Here is a 19798-nt window from a genome sequence, read left to right on the forward strand (position 1 = left end):
AATTTAAAATCATCTTTCATATTTCCTTACCAATCCACCATTATTATAACCATCTCTTTGTTACATTCTAGGTTTTTGCTTGCGTTTTTTATTTATACTACATCTTCGAAAGGCTCTGTATACCTTTGTTTGGGAACATCAAACAGGAGCCCTTCAGTGCTCGTGTTCTGGTCCTGTGCTTTTTTAACTCCATCTTGCCAGGTAACGTGGGTACTGGGGACTTTGGTCATTCATAAGTTCACAAGGAAAACAAAAAGCTACTGGTTATGATTGCCTTTGGTTTACTTCTTTTCCCCCATAAATACATCTAAACATCTATATCCACCTTGTCGTCTTTCCCTTCCATATTTAAAATGAGGTGTCATTCTCGTCTCAGACAAATCCTTCCATTTGTCTTGTGTCTTTTGCTCAAGTTTTGCTTTCTCTCAAATTTGGGCAATTCATATTTATGCCTACTCTTCCTATTCATTATTTAATTCATGGTAACCTTGTTCCTTAACCCACCAGACCACTGAAATGGCTTTTGTTAAGATCATTAATGAAGTCCTGATTCTAAATGCAGCAGATGGTTTTGCCCTTATTCTGTTTGACCTCCATGAAGGATTGAATGCTGTTAACCAATTACTTGCCTTTTGAAATCTTTCTTGCCACTATTTATTATTCTCTTCCTGTCTTGTTGGCTATACCTCAGTCTTCTAACTTCATTCATTCCAATTATTTCTTTCTGGAGATATATGAGTCCCTGATAAGTGCCAGGTATTGAGGATATAGCAGTGAGTAAGACAGATATAGTCTTTACCTCCAGGAGCTTGTAGTTTAATTATAATTACTGTTTCCTGCATTTACTCTTTCTCTACCCATTAGCTGTTGGTAATGTTTTCTGCCATTGAGTTCCTTCTTCCTTTCCCTCTCCTTTTCCCTCTCCTTTTCCTTTTCCTCCAGGTGATTCCCTGACTGTCCCCCAAGCCTTACTCCAGTAAACTCTATCTATGACTAAAATAGGATATGTGTTATATATTTGTGTGTCCTCCCCTCTAGGCTGCAGATCCTTGAGAGCAAGGGTTGAGTTACTGTCCCTTCAATATTCCTGGCACAAAGTAGATGCTCTATAAATATTTTTTGAATAAACGAATGAAAGAGGTGGACATATAAATGTATATTTTACAAAATAGTGTAGTATACACTATATAGTAGAATAAACAAAATCCTGAGGGACTTTTTTCATATTAAAGATAACATTTAACCAGATATTAAGACATAGATAGGTATTTTCCCAAGAAATAAGTGGTAGGAAGGTCTTTCCAGGTAATGAGATGTATGCAAAGGCATGGAGTATTTTGGAATGACAGAAGTATAGTTATATATGATGTTTACAAAATCGGGGGATACATTTGTTAGAGATAAGTTTAGGCCAGATTTTGCTGGTCTTGCCCCTATTGACATGTAGAGCTGGGTCATTTTTTATTTTGGGCAGCTGGCCTGCGCATTGTAGGGTATTTAGCAGCATCCTGACCTCTACCAGGTAGATGCCAGTGGGGCCTCCCCAATTTCCCTATTAATGACAACCAAAATGACTGCAGAATTGCATCCCCTGGGGGACAAAAATCTCCCACATTTGAAACAACATTTGAAAACAACTGGTTTAGAGGGATGTTTGTTAATGGGCCTTGGGTACCAAGTTAAGTCATACATCTAAGGATTTATATTAAAAACAGCCTGTCACCTGTAAAAGCCAACATGGAAATTATTGCTTCATAAAATTAAAATAATTAACTTTCAAATGAACACTGCAATAGATAAGCAGGAACAATACTTTTATTTTGCAAAATAATTCCAGCTAATGAATGATGACATAAAAACTGCTTGTTATGTGAGCTACTGATAAAGACTCTTAATACTGTTACTCTTATTTTTAGGTATACTGATTGTTTTCACTGGCTTTTTTTTTTTTTTTTTTTTTTTGCTTGCTGCACTGCTGGCTCAATGCCTTTGCTGAGATGTTACGCTTTGGTGACAGGATGTTTTATAAAGTAATAATATACTTGGACTGAGCTCTACTTTTAATTTATTTCTTCATTGCAAAGTATTTGAGTGCATTTGGTTAAATAACATTACCAGCTTTTTAATATAAAATTGTTAAGTAATTTTCTTTCCACAGGTTTAACCAATATTAAGTTTGAAAATCTGAAACACATATAACTAGCATAGCATCATCTTTTCTCCTGCCTATAATAGCTGCTCCCTTATTACAACTAACGTTTTCTGCTGCATCCTGTGAGGATATATTGGCGATTAAGGAAGGAAAACACTTGTTCACAGGGCAGTATGAGGCTTCTTCATTCATTTTTTAAAAATTGGCTGTGTTTCTACAGGCACTCAGTTCCAGAGGGAAGAAATTTTTTCCTCTTTTATTTTGAAAATCATTGATTCTATTGAAAATGGTAATCTTATTCTGGAATTAAACTCTAGACTGAATCCAATGTGGTTCATAGTCTTCTTTAATACTATCTCAAACCCTGTATTGTTTTGTTTGTTCTTATCTCACTCCAAACCTACCACCTGTTTCTCAAAGAAATGATAAGTTGAGTTGTGAATTTCAGATGTCTGATTTTATTGTTCTGATAGTAAAATTGGGAGAAATTAGAGGCATACCTCAGAGATATTGTGGGTTCAGCTGTAGACTATCACAATAAAATGAATATCTCAATTAAGTGAGTCACATGAATATTTTGGTTTCCCAGCACATATAAAACTTATATTTACTGTAGTCTACTAAATGTTCAATAGCATTATATCTAGAAAAACAATGTACATACCTTACTTTTAAAAACTTTATTGCTTTAAAGTGCCAAACCATCATCTTCAGCAAGTCATACTCTTTTTGCTGGTGGATGGTCTTGCCTCAATGTTGATGTCTGCTGCCTGGGCGGTGTGGTATTGGTGACAATTTCTTAAAATAAGAAAACAATGAAATTTGACACATTGATTGACTCTTCCTTTATGACAGATTTTGTTGCTGTTTGATAGCATTTTACCCACAGTAGAACTTATTTCAGAATTGGAGTCAATCCTTTCAAACGCTGCTGCTGCTTTATCAACTAAGTTGATGTAGTTTTCTAAATCCTTTGTTGTCCTTTCAAAAATGTTTACAAGGAAAGGAAGCAAGATGGTGGCTGAGTGAACTTGCCTTGCGGTCTCTCCTGGGAAGAGGCGACTGGGCACCGCTGGAGGTTCTCCGAGGACGGGCTTTTTCGGGATTTTTGCAGAGCAGGAAGTGTCTGGACATTGATTTGGTGGAAAGGTAACGGAAAGGATTGGTCTATAAGATATAATATGGGATCTATTTCCCAGAGGTGAGACCTGCATACGGGTTGCTCCCTCTTTGGGGGTGGGTGGAGCCACGGTACGGGCACGGCGGCTCCACTTTTTGGTGGCTCTGCGGTGCTGGGGAGTTCGCGAGTCCTGGGTGGGCTGTTGGGGGGTTGATGGTACGGGACGCCTGTGCGGACTGATTTGGGGAGACAGATGGTGTTTTGTGGTGAAGCGGGGGAATTTTGGATTGCGGACACAAATAATAGCGCTTCCGCCTGGAGCCCCGCCCCCACAAGCCCGGCTGCCGATCTGCAACGGAATTAGATTGTTGGCAATAAAGGGACATAATTGGAAGGGTGTTACAGGGGGCGGTGAGGGAGGGGGACATGTCTGGAAGCTGAGTGGGGAATATTTTGCGAAGCCTGGGAATTCTGGTTTTGGAATCTGTTTTCAGCATTTCCAACTGAACCCAACCCACGGGCCTGGCTTCAGATCTGCATCATTAAATTGGCTGCGGTGTAGAGGCGCCCTCACGTGGCCGTCTTGTGGGAACACAGGGGGGGAGCTGTCCAAAAGCTGAATTGACGATATACCCACATAAACCCTAGTGAGTAAGTGAATTGCAGGGTTCAGACATAATATAGAGTTTGCGGATCTGACTTCCCCCATAGGGCTGGCACCCAGCTGCAGGGATCCCTGAGGGCTGTGTTACACTGCGGGGCTCCTAGGCTTCCTGTTGACCAGGTTTGAGGTTGCCAGGTCTGAATCCCCTAAACTCTGGTGGCCCACACCCCAGAGACTCACACCTCTTGAGCCTTCAATATCTCAGACTTTCCACCCCTGAATCCATCACGCCCTGAGGTCCATCTGAGGTACTTGAATGCCCTAGCCTACAATGTTTGCGTTTTTTCTTTATTGTTTCATTTTGTTTTGTTTTTATTTTCATTTTATCTTATTTTTTTTTTTACTTTTTTTAATGTCCTGATTGCTAATATTGCATTATCCCCTAGTGTTTTCTCCCAGCGTATCCCCCAAAGTCTTTTTTTTTTTAATTCAGTTATTTAGGGTTTTTTTTTTTTTTCTTGTTGTTGCTGTAGTTGGTGTTACAATTGTGGTCCATGTATATCTGTTTTTTTCTTTTTTCCCCCTACCTGTTCCCCACCCTTTGCCCACCCCCTTTTTTCTTTCATTTCTTCTTTCTTTCTTTTTTTCTTTTCTTTTTCTGTTTTCTCTCTCCGTCTTGTCCCTCATTTTCTACTTATTTTATTTTAACTCAATTATACAATAGGTGCAGCAGGGAACACCTCACATTTGCTGGGTTTTCTCATCCTCCACTGCCTCATTTCTCTGTGAACTGATTTAGGCTACCTACACTATCCCCTTCCCCCTACATCTTGATATCCGCCATCATCTACTGTCTCTCCTATATTCCACCTCCCACCTCCCTTTCTTTGATCCACAAAGTGTCTAACTCTTAATTTCTAATACCTTTGTTTTGTTTTCTGTCTGTTATCCACTCCTGAAACTATTACCTTTCTTTTCTCTTTCCCTCTCTCACAAAAACATAGCTTTTTAGTTCATACCATATTCCTCCCATATTCAGTCATCTACTTCATAATAGGTACTCTACCTACTGCTATAACTCTACACAATTTACATGAATCTAACCTCCATCCTCCCAGATCTCATATTCTTGCTTTGTTAACATATATCACCAATACTACTTTAAACTTTTTCCTTGCTTACACAATTGCCTTTCCCCAGCACTAATACTTTCCTTTAAAGTGAACTTAACCAGCAACAAGAAATTAGAATAAGAAGAACAAAGTGACAAAGAGAAGATATAACACTTATGAAAACAACAGCTAATTAATCTCCAAGAGTAGACAAAGAAGCTAAGGAACTGATTAAACCCGTCAAGATAATATGATGACCAGACAGAACAAAAATCTACAAACCAAACCAGTAATCAGGAAAACATGGCTGAATCCAATCAACAGACCAAAAATCAGGAAGGGGAGCAGAACTTCGCACAAGCAATGAAAGATCTCAGAACATTTATCACCGACAAATTTGATGAAGTAATGAAAGAGGTTAACAACATGAAGACAACACTTGGAGGGGAAATTGCAGACATACACAAAAAGATAACAGATATGATGGGAATGAACACCACAGTTCAAGAAATCAAAAATACACTTGCAGCAAATATCAGCAGACTTGAAGAGGCAGAGCAGAGAATTAGTGATGTGGAAGACAGTACATCAGAAATCAAACAGATAGTAGAAGGGGTCGATAAAAAGATAGAAAAGATCTAGCTAGGACTTAGGGACCTGAATGACAATGCAAAACCCTCAAACATACATATTATAGGCATTCCAGAAGGAGAAGAGAAGGGAAAGGGGTCAGAAGGTGTGTTGCAGGAAATAATGGCTGAAAACTTCCCAAATCTACTGACAGAGACAGAAGTACATATCCAAGAAGCACAGTGCACTCCACTAGTCATAAACCCCAACAGGCCCACCCCAAGACATATACTTTCAAATTATCCAATGCTGAAGACAAAGGGAAAATCCTAAAAGCAGAAAGAGAAAAGAAAACCATCACATACAAGGGAAGCTCCATAAGATTAAGTGCTGATTTCTCATCTGAAACCATGGAGGCAAGAAGGCAGTGGTATGATATAGTCAAGGTACTAAAGGAAAAAATTTCCAACCAAGAATACTCTATCCAGCTTAACTAGCATTCAAACATGATGGAGAGTTCAAAATATTCACAGATAAACAGAAACTTAAAGAGTATACCAACAAGAAACCTCCCCTTCAAGAAATTCTAAAGGGAGTTCTGCAGAAGAAAGGAAAAAAACAGGACAGGCAGAGTTGGAGGAGAGTATAAGAGCAACAAAAAAAAAAGACAAAAATAGAAGGAAAAAAAATACAAACAAAATATGACAAACACAAATCCAATCAAAATATGGCTAACACAAATAATTCCTTGAAAGTAATAACACAATGTCAATGGATTAAACTCACCTATCAAAAGATTCAGACTGTGACATTGGATAAGGAAATATGACCCATCCGTATGCTGTCTACAAGAGACACATCTTAGACCCAGAGACGCATGGAGATTGAAAGTGAATGGCTGGAAAACAATCATACAAGGAAACAATAACCAAAAAAAGGCAGGAGTAGCTATATTAATATCAGACAAAATAGACTTTAAATGTGAAACAATTGTGAGAGACAAAGAAGGATATTACATTTTAGTGAAAGGGAAAATCTGTCAAGAAGATCGAACAATCATAAATATTTATGCTTCTAACAAGGGTGCCTCTAAATATGTGAGGCAAACGCTGGAAAAACTAAGTGAAACAATAGATGCATCTACAATTATAGTGGGGGATTTTAATACACCACTATCTACCTTGGACAGAACATCTCAAAAGAGAATCACTAAAGAAACAAAACATTTGAACAGTATATTAGAGGAGCTGGATCTAATAGACATATATAGATCACTACACCCAAACCCAGCAGGATATACATTTTTCTCAAGCGCACATGGATCATTCTCCAAGATAGACCATATGCCAGGCCACAAAGAAAGGCTGAATGAATTCAGAAAGATTGAAATCATACAAAACAATATCTCTGACCACAGTGGAGTCAAGCTGGAAATTTGCAAGGGACAGAGACCCAGGTTTCACACCACAATTTGGAAATTAAACAGCACACTCTTAGAAAAACAGTGGGTCAAAGAGGAAATCTCAAAAGAAATCAATGACTACCTTGAAACAAATGATAATGATAACACAACATACCAAAATTTATGGGATGCAGTAAAAGCAGTACTGAGAGGGAAATTTATAGCCATAAATTCATATATCAAAAAAGAAGAAAGAGCAAAAATTGAAGAACTAACTGCACATTTGGAGGAATTAGAAAAACAACAACAAAGTAACCCAACAGGAAGAAGAAGGAAGGAAATAACAAAGATAAGAGCAGAACTAAATGAAATAGAAAATAAGAAAGCACTTGAAAAGATAAACAAGACCAAGAGCTGGTTTTTTGAGAAGATCAACAAAATTGACAAACCTTTAGCAAGACTAACAAAGAAAAAAAGAGAGAAGATGCAAATACACAAAATAAGAAATGAGAAAGGCGATATCACCACTGACCCCACAGAAATAAAGACTATCATAAGAGGATACTTTGAAAAACTATATTCCAACAAAAATGACAATTTAGAGGAAATGGACAAATTCCTAGAAACACATAAGCAACCCATATTGACGAAAGAAGAAATTGATGATCTTAACAAACCAATCGCAAGTAGAGAGATAGAATCAGTCATTAAAAATCTCCCAACTAAGAAGAGCCCAGGGCCAGACGGCTTCACAGGTGAATTCTACAAAACATTCCGGAAAGAACTAACACCAATCTTGCTGAAACTATTCCAAAAAATTGAAACAGAAGGAACATTGCCGAACTCCTTCTATGATGCCAACATTACCCTAGTACCAAAGCCAAACAAAGACACCACAAGAAAGGAAAATTACAGACCAATTTCTCTAATGAACCTAGACACAAAAATACTTAACAAAATACTTGCTAATCGTATTCAACAACACATTAAACGAATTATACACCACGACCAAGTGGGATTTATTCCAGGTATGCAAGGATGGCTCAACATAAGAAAATCAATCAACGTAATACACCATATAAACAGATTGAAGGAAAAAAATCACATGATTATATCTATAGATGCAGAAAAAGCATTTGACAAAATACAGCACCCTTTCTTGATAAAAACACTCCAAAAGATTGGAATACAAGGAAATTTTTTGAACATGATAAAGAGTATATACAAAAAACCTAAAGCCAACATTGTTTAAAATGGAGAAATCCTAAAATCCTTCCCTCTAAACTCAGGAACAAGACAAGGATGCCCATTGTCTCCACTCCTATTTAACATTGTCTTAGAAGTACTTGCTCGGGCACTGAGGCAAGAACCAGATATAAAAGGCATTCAAATTGGAAAGGAAGAAGTCAAAATTTCATTATTTGCAGATGACATGATCCTATACATAGAAAACCCTGAGAGATCTACAACAAAGCTTCTAGAACTCATAAATGAGTTTAGTAAAGTAGCAGGTTATAAGATCAATGCACAAAAATCAGTAGCATTTCTGTACACCAATAATGAGCAAGATCAGGAGGAAATCAAGAAACAAATACCATTCACAATAGTAAATAAAAAAATCAAATACTTAGGAATAAATTTAACTAAAGAGGTAAAAAACGTATACACTGAGAACTATACAAGACTGTTCAAGGAAATCAAAGAAGACCTAAATAAATGGAAGAATATTCCTTGTTCATGGAGAGGAAGACTGAATATTATTAAGATGTCTATCCTACCAAAACTGATCTACACATTCAATGCAATCCCAATAAAAATCAACACAGCCTTCTTTAAGGAACTAGAAAAACTAACTATGAAATTTATTTGGAAAGGAAAGAGACCCCGAATAGCCAAAGACATATTGAAAAAGAAAAACGAAATTGGAGGAATCACACTACCTGACTTCAAAACATACTACAAAGCTACAGTAGTGAAAACAGCATGGTATTGGCATAAGGAGAGACACACAGACCAATGGAATCGAATTGAAAGCTCTGATATAGAACCTCACATATATAGCCATATAATATTCGATAAAGCCACCAAACCCTCTCAACTGGGAGAGAGTGGCCTATTCAACAAATGGTGCCTGGAGAACTGGATAGCCATATGTAAAAAATGAAAGAGGATTACCATCTCACACCTTATAAAAAGATCAACTCAAGATGAATCAAAGACCTAAATATAAGAGCCAAGACCATAAAAACCTTGGAAAGCAGTGTAGGGAAACATCTACAGGACCTTGTAATAGGAAATGGATTCATGAATATCACACCAAAAGCACGAACAGCAAAAGAACTAATAGATAAATGGGACTTCCTCAAAATTAAAGCCTTCTACACCTCAAAGAAGTTTGTCAAGAAAGTAAAAAGGGAGCCCACACAGTGGGAGAAAATATTTGGCAACCATATATCTGATAAGAAACTTATAACTTGCATATATAAAGAACTCCTCTATCTTGAAAATAAAAGATAAACAACCCATTTAAAAAATGGGAAAAAGATTTAAACAGACACTTCTCCAAAGAAGAAATACAAATGGCTAAAAAGCACATGAAAAAATGCTCCAAATCTCTAGCTATCAGGGAAATGCAAATCAAAACTACAATGAGATACCATCTTACTCCCATAAGATTGGCAGCTATGAAAAAAACAGAAGAATACAAATGCTGGAGAGGATGTGAAGAAAGGGAACACTCATCCACTGCTGGTGGGAATGCAGAAGGATCCAACCATTCTGGAGGACAGTTTGGTGGTTTCTCAAAAAACTAACCATAGATTTGCCATATGACCCAGCAATACCACTGCTGGGTATATATCCAGCAGAACTGAAAACAAGGACACAAACCGATATATGTACACCAATGTTCATAGCAGCATTGTTCACTATTGCCAAAAGTTGGAATCAACCCAAATGCCCATCAACAGATGAGTGGATCAATAAAATGTGGTATATACACACAATGGAATACTACTCGGCTGTAAGAACAAATACACTACAAACACACGTAATAACATGGATGAATCTTGAGAACCTTATGTTGAGTGAAGCAACCCAGGCATTGAAGGACAAATACTACATGACCTCAATGATATGAAATAAGCAAGCTGCCTCAGAGAGCTAGAGACTGAACGATAGGCTTACAGGAATTCGGGGGGTGGAGGAAGGATGTGAGCCGACGTCTGCAGAGGTGGAATTTATGATGAGCTGGCAGTAAGTATAAACACAAAGAAGAGATAAAATGGGGGCAAGGGGTTGCCTTGGGGTGGGGCTTTGCGGTTTTGAGGGGGGCTGGGGATGGGCGGATGGGTAATATTGCCCAAAAAGTGGGGGGAGGGAGGGGTAGCATACAAACATAGGAGAGCGTCAGGTGTTGGTTGAGAGTAAAATGCTGAGAAAATCGTATCAAAATATAATTAAGAGGGTTACCTGTTTAGGATGCTTGGAGGGGATGGTCTGATGCGGGACGGACTCCTGGGGAATGTCTGAATGCTCATTTTGCCAGAGTGGGTGGTACCATTGGGTAGAGACCCAAGTAGTGAGAGTGGGGGTGGACCCACATCCTGGGGAGGACTAATGCCATCAAATAGAGGGAACTGTATCTCTCGAGAGAAAGGGTGGCTCCCAGGGCATTGGGGCAGTTGAGCAAGTTAGGCCCTGAACACTGTTACAAGTGTCTCTGGACGTGGCTCCTTGGGAAACAGAGGTTGGCTGTCACTGTGGGCACCAAGGGGATGGGAAAATGGATGTTAAATGTGTGGAACCAAGGTAAAAGTGGGGTAAGAGAGGAGTTTCGTGAGAGTACACAAGGATGGATATAAAACATGTAATATTACACCATAAACATATAGGGGACGACAGACTGATAATGTAAACCATAATGTAAAACATAGGTTAACTAACAATTTAGAAAACTGTATATCCTAAAGTATGCACCACAATGTAAGCACAGATGTCACCTTATTTGAAAGCTATTGTCTCAGACTCTGTACATCACTTTAAGTAAATATGATGTGAATAGGTTGTAAGAGTATCACTGTGGAAGGGAAAAGGTTTTGTGGTGGATGTGTGGGAGTGCTGTATATTGTATATATGAATTTGCTGTGGTCTAGGGCTCTTGTGAAGAGAAGTTCAATAATTAGGGGGAAAAAAAAAGAAAAAGATAAGATGTAGAATTTTTCCAAGTCAACACGTATTCTTTATCTAACCTTTAAACCCATTGCTATATGCCATTTTGCTAGTAAGGGATCCTGACATTATATTGGGCTTCAGTTTTCAGGAAGTTCTGGATCACAGAGTGGTTCAACAATGGCAGCGGAGGAATACTGGTATAGGATACTATTGACAGGTGATATATGGCTGACAGGGAGCTATATAGGGCATATGTCCAGGGTGCATGGTAATGTTTGGATATACTCATAGTGGCAACAATTAAAAACTACAGCTGTGGGGGGTACTGGGTTCCTGGCCGGGGGTGCTCTGTCATGGCTCCTAGGGGAGCAGCAGCAGTCCCCCAGGTGCAGCGGCAAGGACCGGGAAGGAATGAGGGTCCAACAGTGAGCCCCTGATACTAATGACTATGCTTGTGAGCCTATATGCCTGAAATAAGAACAAGGCCTAGAGCAGCATTGTGCCTGGGAATTTCCTCCTGACAGCCTTCATGTTACTCAAATGTGGCCAGTCTCAAAGCCAAACTCAGCATGTAAATGCAATGCCTTCCCCCCAGTGTGGGACATGACACCCAGGGATGAGCCTCCCTGGTACCAAGGGATCACTATCAACTACCAACTGATGATGCAACTGGAAAATGACCTTGAATTGAAGGTTCAATGCGGATCAGCAGAATATCCCTGTCTACATATAATAACATGACTTTAAAATGCTGTTTGACCTAATGTAAGGGGGAAAAGGAAAGGAGAAATGAGTTTATATGGCTACGAGTCTCTAAAAAAGAGTCTGGAGGCTGTCAGAAGGACTGCCCTTATGCACAACTGAGCAGAGTCTAAGAGACTGATAAAGTAGATACAATCCCCCGGTATTGGTTCCTTGGAGGGCTAAAGAGACCCATGGGTTCTATGGTCATGGCAGAATGGGTTCACTGCCATGTCAGATGGCCCTTCTTGGAGCTGGTGTTTCTGCGTGATGAAACTGGACTCAGATGGGATCTCTTTTCATAAGACTTTCATGCTACTTTACTGGAATTGTAGTTGGTGTTGGGGTTTAAGATATAATTAGGGGATTTGAATCTCTGGACTGACAATATGATAGCCAGGCCCTGAGCCTCAACAGACTCCAGCTCCTACAATCAGATTTATTGGACTCACCTCACTCAGCTAAGATGGAGTTGAAGAAGGACAACCACCACACCATGGAGCCTAGAGAGCCTACAACTGAAAGCAGGAGGATTGCATCCAGTATCCATGTGGAATCTGAGCCTCCTCTTGACATAGAGGTGCAACGGACACAACCAATCCAAGGCCCACAGAGAAAAGGTGGCATTGGAGTGGGAAAAGTGGACATGGTGGCTGATGGGTATGGGGAATGGCAGGAAGAGATGAGATGTGGAGGTGCCTTGAGGACTTGGAGTTGCCCTGGACGGTGCTTCAGGGGCAATCACCGGACATTGTAAATCCACCCAGGGCCCACTGGATGGAATGGGGGAGAGTATGGGCCATGATGTGGACCACTGACTATGAGGTGCAGAGATGCCCAGAGATGTACTTACCAAATGCAATGGATGTGTCATGATGATGGGAGTGAATGTTGCTGGGGGGGGGGGGAGTGGTGGGGTGGGGGTGGTGGGGTTGAATGGGACCTCATATATTTTTTTAATGTAATATTTTTATAAAATCATTTTTAAAAAAAGAAAAAAAAATGTTTACAACATCTTTCTTCCATCCAAGAAACCTCTTTCTTTGCTTATCCATTAGAAGTACTTCCTCATCTGTTAGTTTCATCATGAGATTGCAGTAATTTAGTTACATCTTTAGGCTCCACTTCTAATTCTAGTGTTCCTGCTATATCCACATTTGCAATTACTGCCTTCACTGAAGAACTGAACCTCTCAAAGTCATCCATGAGGGTTGGAATCTCTTTCTTACAAACTCCTGTTAATGTTGATATTTTGACCTCCTCCCATTTATCATGATGTTCTTAATGGCATCTAGAATGGGGAATCCTTTCCAGAAGGTTCTGAATTGACATTGCCCAAATCCATCAGAGTAATCATTATCCATGGCAGGACTTGCCTTTAAAAAAATGCATTTCTTAAATAATAAGACTTGAAAGTCAAAATTACTCCTTGATCCATGGCCTGCAGATTGGATATTGTGTTAGCAGAAATGAAAACAACATTAATCATATTCTATATCTCTTTCAGAGCACTTATGTGACCAGGTGCACTGTCAAATGACCAGTATTTTATATATATATATTTTTTAAGATGGCTCACTCTCTGCTTTCTGTGTACCTTAGCTGTGCATTCTTCTGTGTCTGCCAGTCTTCTTGTCTACTCTTTAGGAGGCACCAGGAACTGATCCTGGGATTTTCCAACATGGCAGAGAGGCATGCAATTGCTGAGTCACCTCAGCTCCCTGGTTTGTTGCATCTCTCATCGTCTTTTCCTCTATGTCTCTTTTTTGTTGCGTCATGTTGTTGCGTCAACCCTCTGCACTGTCCAGGTCTCCGCATGGGCTAGCTTGCCTTCACCAGGAGGCCCCGGGAACTGAACCCAATCAATTGAGCCACATCCACTTTTGAGCAGTAATATTTTGAAGGGAATATTTTTTTCCTGAGTAGTAGGTCCCAAAAGTGTGCTTAAAATATTCAGTAAACCATGTTGGAAACAAATATGCTGTCATCCAAGCTTTGTTATTCCATTTATAAAGCATGGGCAGAGTAGATTTAGCATAATTTGTAAGGGCCCTAAGATTTTCAGAATGGTAAATGAGCACTGTCTTCAACTTAAAGTCACCAGGTACATTAGCCCCTAACAAGACAGTCAGCTTGTCCTTTATAGCTTTGAAACCAGACTTTATCTCTCTAGCTATGAAAATCGTAGATGGTAATTCACAAATATAAGGCTATTTGTCTACATAGAAAATTAGTTGTTCAGTGAAGCCATATTGATCAATACTTTCAGCTAGATATTCTGGATAACTTGGTGCAGCATCTACATTAGCACTTGGTGCTTAACCTTACACTTTTTTTTCCTCTACAGAGATGTTTTCTTTCCTTAAACCACATGGATCAACCTCTGCTAGCTTTAAACTTTTCTTCCTCAGTTTCCTCACTTCTGTCAGCTTTTACAGAACTGAGGAGAGTTAGGGCCTTGCTCTAGATTAGGCTAAGGCTTAGAGGAATGTTGTGACTGGTTTGATCTTCTATCCAGACCACTAAAACTTTCTCCATATCAGCAATAAGGCTGTTTTGCTTTCTTAATACTAGTGTTCACTGGAGTAGCACTTTTAATTTTCTCCAAGAACTTTTCCCTTGCATTCACAACTTGGCTAACTGTTTGACTCAAGAGGCTTTGATTTTTACATTTCTTGGCTTTCTATATGCCTTCCCCATTAAACTTAAGCATTTCTCACTTTTTTTTCCCCCATCTTTCTCATCTATTTTTAAAATTTTGTGGTAACATGAAACAAACATAAAACTTCCCAATTTAACCATTTTTAAATGTAAAGTTCAGTAGCAATAATTATATTCATAGTTGTGCTACATTCACCAATATTTTTCATCACCCCAAACAAACTGTATACCCATTAAGTATTAACTCCCTAATGCTTCCTACCCCAACCCCTTGTAACCTCTAATCTACTTTCTGTCTCAGTGTATTTGCTTAATGTAGATATTTCTAGAATTTGATTTCAAATGAGAGACATGCGACTCTTCCTTTCTCTTGAACGCCTAGAGGCCACTGTAGGGTTATTAACTGATCTAATTTAAAATTCGTTGTGTCTCAGAGAATAGGGAGGAATGAGGAGAGGCAGAGAGATGGAGAATGTCAGATTGGTGGAGAAGTTAGAACACTCAACATTTATTGATTAATTTTGCCGTTTTATATGGGCATGGTTCATGGCACCCCAAACAATTACAATAGTAACATCAAAGAACACAGATCACCATAACAGATAAAATAATTATGAAAAAGTTTGAAATAATGTGAGAATTACCAAAATGTGACATAGAGTCTTGAGGTGAGCAAATGCTGTTGAAAGAATGATGCTGACAGACTTGCTTAATGCAAGGTTGTTACAAACGTTCAATTTCTGAAAAAAATACACAATATCTACAAAGCCCAGTAAAGTGAAGCACAATAAAATGAAGTGTGCCTGTACAGAAAGAGGCACCCGGACTTCAAGGTAGCCACCATTTTACTCCTTGTATAATTTATATTTTGCTATTAATAGTACCACTAAACAAGTTTTAAGTGTAAGTATTCTATCTCATTTATATGACCATAGAATTCTATCGTTTTTAGCATGGTAAAGTGTTTACTGATTACTATTTAGGTGAATGTTAGATTTAAACAATTCTGCATGTCCAGGATTTCCCTACAGATCTACTAGCAGAGGTTAATAGAGTACCATCATAATTTGCTTGATAATGAGACAAAATGAGCCAATGAAGTTAATATTTAGAATAAGAATTGATGTCTTCTTGAACACCATTACCCAAAATGCCAATTTTTAAAAATCGAAGTGAAATTCATCTGGAATTAACCATTTTAAAGCATACAATTCTGGGGCCCTTAGTGCATTCTTATGTTATGCAACCACCACCTCTCTCCAGTTTCAAAACTTTTCACTGCCCTTGAGAATTTCCTATAAATTCCTCCCCATTCCTTCTTCCCTTCATTCCCTGGCAACCACTACTCTACTTTCTGTCTCTATGTATTTGTCTATTCTTGATAATTTATAGAAAAGGATCATAATGTGTGAGATTTTTTGTGTCTGGTTTCTTTCCTTAAGCACAATGTTTTTGTTTTTGTTGTTTCTGGGTTTTTTAATTATACCTTTTATTTATTTTTAAAGGATACTTAGATTACATAAAATTTTACATTAATAAATATAAGGGATTCCTGTATGCCCCAATCCCACATCTCCCACTTTTCTCCACATCAACAACCTTTTTCATTAGTGTGGTACATTCATTGCAATAATGAACACATTTTGGAACATTGTCACTAAGCATGGATATAATTTACATTGTAGTTTACACTATCTCCCACTCAATTCTTGAGGTTATGGCCATATATATAATGACTGATATCTGTCATTGAAGTCTGACTCAGGACATTTCCAAGTCCTGAAATTCTCCTGTATTACACCTCTTTTTCCCTCTCCCTGCCTTCAGTACCTCCAGTGGCCACTGTCTCTACATGAATGATATAATTTCTCCAATTGCTAGAATACCAATAAGTCCATAGTAGAATACCAGTAAGTATACTTTAGTCCATATTTTATTCCTCAATCCTGAGGATTCTGGGATGGTGAAGCCCACTCCAACTCTAACTGAGAGGGTACCTGGATCCCATATGGCTGATGGATGGGACTCCCTTGCTTGCAGTTGTAGACTCTCTCGGTTCCTTGATATGTTGGTTGTCCATTCTCACCTCCTTGTTAGTTTTCCTGGGAGAGTACAATGAACTGGAGAGTAGGTTTTGTGACTCTACTGAGGCTCAGGGCTGAGCTGGCACATGGACAGCCCAAAGAGTCAAGTCTCTTGGATGCATACCTGCCAACTCCAGCACCAACGATAGGTCAGATAAAAGGGACAGAAGAGGTATGTGTAGAGAATTCATGTCTGAGTTCAACTGTCTCACTTGGGAGTACAAATTCTGATGTAGGGCCCACTGGTGAGGTACCACCTTCTTCAGCTATCTGCCATGACCATAGGACTTGGGTGTCTCCAGGGCACTCCAGAGCCCCCCATTTAGGTTATTATCTACTCTGGCAGTCTACAAAATCATGCTGAGATGTGCATAAGTGTTTCCTCTTGGAAGACCACCTGACTCATTTCAAAGTCTCTTAGACATATAAACTCATTTGTCTTTACCTTTTTCCCTTTTATTCAAGGTCTTTTTAGAGTTGCATTGCTTGATGGTATTTGGTGCCAGGGAGACTCATCCCCAGGACTTATGTCCCATACTGGGGGGAAGGTAATGCATTTATATGCTGAGTTTGGCTCAAAGAGCCACATTTGAACAGCATGGAGGCTCTCAGGAGGATAACTCTTAGCTCCCTATAATACTAGACTACATTCACAATAGTGCCACCATCACCATCCTCCATCAACAAAATTTTTCATCACCCCAAACAGAAACTCTGCTCTCATTAAGCATGGACCCCCAATTCTCCTCCCCTGCCACTTTTACTCTACTTTCTGTTTTTATGGTTGGCCTATTCTACATAGTGTAAGTAAAATCATCTGTCTTTTTGTGTCTGGCTTATTTCACTCACCATGATGTTTTCAGAGTTCATCTACACTATAGCATGTATAAGAATTTCATTCCTTTTTATGGGCAAATAATATTCCATTGTATGCATGGACCACATTTTGTTTATTCATCTACTAATGGACCTTGGGTTGCTACTACCTTTTGGATATTGGGAATAATGCTCCAGTAAATACAGTGAACAAATAACTGAGTCCCTGCTTTCACTTCTTTTAGGTATATCACAACAAGTGGAATTGCTTGGTCATATGATAATTCTATACTTAACTTTTTTACTTTTTGAGGAACTGTGAAATGGTTTTCCACAGCAGCTGCTCCATTTTACATTCCCTCCAGCAATGTACAGGGTTCCTATCTCTCCCAATTTTTGCCAAGCATTATTTTCTATTGTTTTGATTATTGCCATCCTAGTGGGTGTGAAGTTATAACTCTTCTATGGTTTTGATTTGCATTTCCTTAACAACCTATAAAGTTAGGAATCTTTTTATGTGCTTATTGGCCACTTGTATATCTTTGGAGAAATGTCTGTTAAAGTGCCTTGCCCATTTTTTAACTGGGTTTTCTGTTACATTTTAGGAGTTCTTTATATATTCTGGAAAATAAACCTTGATCAGATATGTGATTTCCAATTATTTTCTACCATCTGTAAGCTGTTTTTGCACTTTCTTGACAATGTCTTTTGCTGTACAAAACTTTTTACTTTTGATGCAGTCCAGTTTATTTTTCCTTTGTGGTTAGTGCTTTTGGTGTCATATCTAACAATTCATCTTCAAATCCATGGTCGTGAACTTTATCCCTGTCTTCTTTTAATACCTATATAGTTTCCCTTCTTATATTTAGGTTATTGATTTATTAAATTTAATTTTTGTGTATGAAGTGAGATAGGGATCTAATTCATTCATTTGCTTGTGGTTATCCAGTTGTTCATCACCAGTTGTTGAAAAGACTATGCTTTCCTTATCTTGGCACCCTTGTTAAAAATCAATTGGCCTTAGATGTCCAGATTTACTTGTGGACTTTATATTCTATTTCATTGATCTATATGTCTATCCTTGTGCCAATACCTCACACTTTGATTACTGTAGCTTTGTATTAAGTTTTAAAGTTGGAAAGAGTGAATCCTCTTACTTTGTTTTCTTTTTCAATATTGTTTTGGTTATTTTGGGCTCTTTGCAAATCCATATCAATTTGAAGATTGGCTTGTCCATATCTGCAAAAGACCATTGGAATTTTGAGAGAGATTTTATTGAATCTATGTATCACTTTGCAGAATGTTTCCATTTTAGCAATCTATTAACATGGGTTATCTTTACATTTAATTAGGTCATCTTTAATTTTTTTTACAATGTTTTTATGCTTTCAGTATACAAGTCTTTCACCTCTTTGGTTAAACTTATTGCTAGGCATTTTATTGTTCTGTGTGCTATTGTAAATGGAATTGTTTTTAGAATTTCCCTTTCAGATTGTTCCTTGGTGGATAGAAACAAAACTGATTATTGAATGTCAGTTTCATAGCTTTACAACTTTGCTGAATTTGTTTATTAGATCTGGTAGTTATTTTGTGGTAATTAAAATGCCTTTTCAGATTTTCTGTAATCAGCGTATGGACTAACAATTTATTATAACATTCTTGGGTGTACTGTGTATGTATATTCTTTGGGACTATGCAGATATTTTGGTTGGGTTCTTTATTTATTCCTGTATCTTTAATTTTTTCTTAGGATTGGTGGAATTCTACATCATTCTCCAGCTATTTCAGGACATGGTATGTGGTGGTCCATGACTGGCTATAGTACTGTTTATAAGGACTTACTCTGGGTAAACAGCAAGAATTATGTGATTGCTGTTTAAAAAATAGAGATTCTTTTCCAACAAGTATTTGTATTGTGAGCTGTAAGAACTTATACTTAATTGCTCATAGATAATGATGGTATCTTGTGTTTGATTCTCTTGTGAGATTTTACCTCTAAGTGCCCTCTGCTTTGAATAGTACTGCTTAGAGACATATATATGTATATATTACTCTATATATTAGCAGATCTAACACCATATTTTTGCTCTGGATTTTATTTTACATGTTGTCAAAATAAGTATGCCTGGAGACCTTGGAGGAATAGTCAGGATTCACTGATAATAAATCATTTCTTTCAAATCTCATTGCCAACAAATCATCTCACTCTGGCATTTATTTATTTATTTATTTATTTATTTATTTGGGAAAATGCCTATGCATTGATTTCACTGACATGTCTTTGACACTGATAAAATGTAATCTTGAATGTATTGATTATCTCTGGAGTGTCTAGATTATAATTCTTAATTGTTAGGTAAAGG

At 38.2% G+C, this 19798-nt stretch overlaps 1 long non-coding RNA gene across 1 annotated transcript in view; it reads right to left on the bottom strand.

The window, feature by feature from the left end:
- LOC131273054 (uncharacterized) overlaps window positions 1-19798 on the bottom strand; it is a 53837-nt gene that overhangs the window by 10873 nt on the left and 23166 nt on the right. The window contains exon 3 of the long non-coding RNA XR_009180161.2: window positions 2817-2950. This is a non-coding gene — a long non-coding RNA (uncharacterized lncRNA). The remainder of the gene's footprint in view (window positions 1-2816; window positions 2951-19798) is intronic.

Source organism: Dasypus novemcinctus, chromosome 13 (assembly GCF_030445035.2).
Source record: "Dasypus novemcinctus isolate mDasNov1 chromosome 13, mDasNov1.1.hap2, whole genome shotgun sequence".
Lineage (NCBI taxonomy): Eukaryota > Metazoa > Chordata > Mammalia > Cingulata > Dasypodidae > Dasypus > Dasypus novemcinctus.